The following is a 5,190-nucleotide window of genomic DNA, read 5'->3' as shown; positions in this document are numbered from 1 at the left end:
AAAAGAATACATGAAAGTATTCTATACAAGTCAAAAAGTATTCTATACAAGGCCAAAAGTATTCTTTTTGCCTTAAAGAAGTCTGTTTTTGCAGAATGAGGATTTCCCAAAGATATATCAACTTTATAGAGTTGTTTTAAGGATTATTGAATGTGATATCTTTTTATATGGTATTCTGGAGTCATCCTTTTATGTGATGGGGCAATACTTCAGGTAGGGAGACCAGGAAGGAGCTGTTGCAATAGTTTATGGGAGGTAAAAACAGCAAGTCTCGGTGGTTGATTAGATGTGAACACTAAGAACATCTGGCATGAGGAGCTAGTTGAATCTTGGTGTTATTAATATAGATAGAGACCCAAAGTGAGATTTGGGGTGCAGTGAGAGAACTGAAGGAGAAGATTGTATTTCATTCAAAGTGAGATATTTGCATGTCAAAGTTCAAAATAAGTTGGATAAAATAGCATGGAGCTCAAAAGAGAGATATATGCTGGAGATACAGATTTGGGAGTCAATACTTACTTATATGATAGTGAAAAACACAAGATCATTTGAACATTGTGGTAGGCTAATGATGTCCCCCAAAGACATCCATCTCTTAATCCTTAGACTAGATTAATTTTATCTTATGTGGTAAAAGGGGCTTTGCAGATGTGATTAAGTTAAAGATCTTGAGTTGGGGAGACTATTCAATGGACTCTAAATACAATCACAAGTGTCCTTATAAGAGAGAGGCAGAGGGAGATTTCACTTCAGAAGTCAAAAATCCAATACGATAATAGAAGCAGAACGTATGGTAATAAAACCACAAACCAAAAATGATGGCAGTGAACCGAAGCTGGAAGAAGAAAGGTACAGAAGGAACCAGCCTTGCCAACACCTCGAAGTTAGCCTTGTAAGACTCAATTTACAGTCCTGTCCTCCAGAAATGTAAAATAACAAATTTCTGTTGGTTTAAGCCACTAAATTTATGGTCATTTGTTACAGCAGCAAAAGAAACCTAATACAAACATCTTAAGAAAGAAAAAAAGGACCAGGTGTGGTGGCTCACGCCTGTAATCCCAGCACTTTGGGAGGCTGAGGCGGGCAGATCACCTGAGGTCGGGAGTTCAAGACCAGCCTGGCCAACATGGTAAAACCCCGTCTTTAAAAAAAAAATTAAAAGAAAGAAAGAATAAAAGGTCTATGAAAGAATACCGGAAGGATACCGATACTTCAGTTGGGCTACAATACAGTTTATAGGCTATGACCACAAGTCGTGGTGTCAAGGAGACCTGTATTCAAATTCAGCTCTATACTCACTAGCTATGTGACTTTGTACAAATTATTTAAATGATATATTGAGTTTTCCTATCTGTAAAATTGGGACAATGATATCACATACCTCAAGGAGCTTTTGGCAGAATTAAAGGCTAATATCCAATTAATGCACTTGGTACATAGCAAGTGATTCATAAGTGGTTGTTTTGGAGATGCAAGTGTGTTAGCGTGATTTACAGCTGATAATCACTGTGTAGTTAATAAATTTTTTAATGAGTGGATTAAAACCAACACTGAATGCTGTTCTTTTAGAGGAGTTGTACTGGATTATCCATCTCAGTTCAGCAATGTAAGAGACTACATGAAGGCTTGGGACCAATGCCTGCATTGTTAAAAAATAATGCATCTGGGCTGGGCACAGTGGCTCACGCCTGTAATCTCAGCACTTTGGGAGTCGGAGACGGGCAGATCACGAGGTCAAGAGATCAATACCATCCTGGCCAACATGGTGAAATCCTGTCTCTACTAAAAATACAAAAATTAGCTGGGCTTAGTGGCACGCACCTGTAGTCCCAGCTACTGGAGAGGCTGAAGCTTGAGCCCGGGAGGTGGAGGTTGCAGGAAGCCTAGATCGCACCACTGCACTCCAGCCTGGCGACAGAGCAAGACTCCATAGAAAAAAAAAAAAGGCATCTGGTGGCTCACACCTGTAATCCTAGCACTTTGGGAGGCCAAGGCAGGTGTATCATTTGTGGTCAGGAGCTTGAGACCAGCCTGGCCAATATGGTGAAACCCCGTCTTTACTAAAAATACACAAAAAAAGTAACTGGGTGTGGTAGCATGTGCCTGTAGTCCCAGCTACTCAGGAGGCTGAAACAGGAGAATCACTTGAACTTGGGAGGCAGAGGTTGCCATGAGCTGAGATCGTGTCACTGTACCCAAGCCTGGGTGATGGAGGGAGACTCTGTCTCAAAAAATAAAATAAAATAAAATAAAATAAATAATGCATTTATCTGGACTACTCTCTCTCTCTCTCTCTCTATCTGTGTGTGTGTGTGTGTGTGTTCCATATATACTTTTGGGACTAAACAGGCCAAAATGTAGCTTGTTGAGGGTTTGAGACAGTAGCAAAATATTTTTCTACCTTGATAGTTACTTCATATCTGTGACAACAATGCCACATTCTCTATTAAGGTCTTTCTTCTTTCTCCTCTCCTTAGAATTTTCAGGTAACATTTACATTGAAGTGGTTACATGGTTACATTAATGTTAAATTACCTCTTCCTAAGAGCATAAATTTGAACTGTTTTTCAAAACTCTTGCTTCTAACTAAAGTTTCTAAAGTAAAATGTAAAACAATGACTAAGAAATGTAAAAGGAGTAATGCAAAAATTGAATCTGGAGCTAGTGGAATGTTAAATAAAGGTCTTAAGAGAATCTTTTCTCCTCCCAAGTGAAAATAGCTTTATAATATTTATGATTTTTAAAGAAACTATGCAGGAAAGTACTGAGAATTACTGTAAATTACACAATAGATCCCTGACACAGCATGACAAAAACAAGGAAGTTGGTTGGCACTATTGGCTTGGGGTGGGGTGAGGAGGAAGAGTGGTGACAGGAGGGACAGGTAACAAGAAGCAAGGCCTGGTGGGATAGACGGTAGGAGGATTGGTGGGATAGGGGGGTGCAGACCTTCATTAGTAACCAGACAAGGGCAAACTCCAACCTTCCATCGGTGATGCCACTTGTGGCCCCTCAATATTGGTGAGGACCGGAGTGACAAGGTGGTGTGCACTGAGGCACTGTTTACAAAAGGGTGGAGATGGGTCTCTGTGTGTATATGGTGGGAGTGTGCTGGGGCTTTCTGTTGCACTGCTTGCCAGCCTAGAGGTGGGGTGCAGGGGTTGGGAGATTGAGCTCTGCCATTAGTAGAGACCCTCACATGACCACGAGCCAAGGTGTGAGTAAATTCCTCTTATTCAGGTCTTTTTTATTTTTGCAGCACTCTTCTTTTCTGTTAAGACAGGCTAGTGTCTGGCCCAGAGGATGAGGGGGAGAAAGACACTTTCCTGGAAAGGAGCAGGTCTGTGTGAGCAACTGGACTGGGAGCTGTGCGTTGGTGGTAGTGGTGTAAGGGGGTACGTGTGAAAGGAAAGGAGAGTGAAGACTAAAGCAGGTCCAGGCCTGTTTGCTTTGACGACTCTTCAATATTTTGAAACAAAAATGATGTGCCTTGGGATGGAGGGAAGGACTGGAGAAAGAGGGTCAGGAGGGAACACATAGGCCTGGGGGAAGTTTGTAAATAATTCACTTCTTTTACACCCTGCCCGCAGGGGAGTCCTGCATAAGCACCAAGCTGAGGAGTATTGAGATGAAGGGGGAAGGATGTAAAAGAAATGTTGGTTATGTAGGGGATGCAGATGTGGATAAATGGAGACTAAGAAGTCACTGAAACTACTTCCCTTAATCCAATGTGGTGGGCATTTTATAGCAGGAGATGGGGATGAAGCAGGGGTGGGAAGAGGGGCTTCAAGACTAGAAGGGGTTGGGTGTCCAGCCTTGAAAGAGGCCCTTGTCTAGTATACTGGTCCATTCACCAAGAACTTCAGTACTTTCTTCTTTCTTCTGTCTTCTGTATGCAGGTCCAAATGTCTATTAGGCTCCAAATGTCTATTAGGCTCAAGAAAGGAAAGAGGAAGAGGAAATTGACTGGGATTTGGGCAGGTCACTATGTGCCATGCTCTGGACTACAACATCTGAGGGTTGGGGGTGAAAGGATGGAAATGGCCCATGCCAGAACATAACTAGGAGGAGACACTGCTCCTACTTACCTTTCATTCACTCCAGGGAGAGGCTGGTAGAATGGCCTAAAGGAAAAATTGTTGAGAGAGACTGAGAGAATATATATATATGCTCTTTAGGTATGGGAGAAGGGCAAGAACCTGGAGGGAATAGAGGAGTGAATTAGAGGAAAGGTGAGACCTTTGCACTCATCCCCCTGATTTGGGAAAGCACATGGGTACTGGAATGAAGAGCACACATTCAGTATTTCCTCTTTGTTTTCCTCCAAGGAGTAACTGCAGTCAAAAAGAAAAAAGGAGAAACAACTTTCAACATGGAAAATTCCCCCCAGGAAAATGAAGAAAGGTTTCAGAATGTAGAGGAGAGCTACATTTGGAAGAAATTGAAGGCCAGGAAGTTAGACGAAATAATCACCAGGAACAAACTCCACCTACACAGGAAGATGGAGATTGCATGGCCCATAGGCATGTCAATAACAATAACAATGAAGGGAGAGGGAGGAGGAAGAGGACAATGAGGAGAAAAGTGTCTGGAAGAGATTTTAAAAACTTAAGAAATACATTTAGAGTAATGCATGGGATGAAAAGACAGTCCAGGAAGTGGCCTCATCTCATTTAGTGTTTTTTTGTCTTGAATTATTTTTTCTTATAATTTTAAGGCTTCACTTTTAAGTTGCATTTTCTAGTCAGTTATATTTTCACTCATTTTTTTTTGTTTTTAACCTTTTGATGATATTGGTTTTGGATGTTCTTTTTGTCACCAGTATCTCACTAGATTTTGTTTTATGGTTTCATATGCAATTCTGCATTTTAATACAGGATTTTTGCCATTTGTATAGAAAAAGCTCATGTACATACACACAAGTACACACACACACACATATATATGATATCCCAATTTAAAATAGGTATATTTATATGTTACATGTGTGCATAGAAAAAATTCGGATAAGATGTACATGAAAAGCTTAATAATACTGGTTTCTCTCTAAGGGGCAGCTTTATGGAAAATTTTTTATTTTGCATATCTGTATTCTCTCATTTTTTCAAAAGAATATGTTTAACTTGGCTGGGCGCGGTGGCTCACGCCTATAATCCCAGCACTTTGGGAGGCCGAGGCAGGTGGATCACG

At 41.0% G+C, this 5,190-nt stretch overlaps 1 protein-coding gene across 2 annotated transcripts in view; it reads left to right on the top strand.

Moving 5' to 3' along the window:
- The window catches only part of TCEAL8 (transcription elongation factor A like 8), a 13,062-nt gene extending 8,238 nt beyond the window's left edge, over positions 1–4,824 (top strand). Inside the window, exons 3-4 of one of the 2 annotated variants that reach the window (XR_005198264.1) lie at positions 3,260–3,340; positions 4,329–4,824. The gene's annotated coding sequence lies outside the window, so the exon portion shown is untranslated. The remainder of the gene's footprint in view (positions 1–3,259; positions 3,341–4,328) is intronic. The other variant, XR_005198265.1, reaches the window with a different exon arrangement.
- The last annotated feature ends 366 nt before the right edge of the window (positions 4,825–5,190 follow it).

This window comes from Cebus imitator, unplaced genomic scaffold (genome assembly GCF_001604975.1).
Source record: "Cebus imitator isolate Cc_AM_T3 unplaced genomic scaffold, Cebus_imitator-1.0 Scaffold658, whole genome shotgun sequence".
Taxonomy (NCBI): domain Eukaryota; kingdom Metazoa; phylum Chordata; class Mammalia; order Primates; family Cebidae; genus Cebus; species Cebus imitator.
Note: the sequence above shows the minus strand (reverse complement) of the source record. Positions and strands in the feature narration are given on the sequence as shown.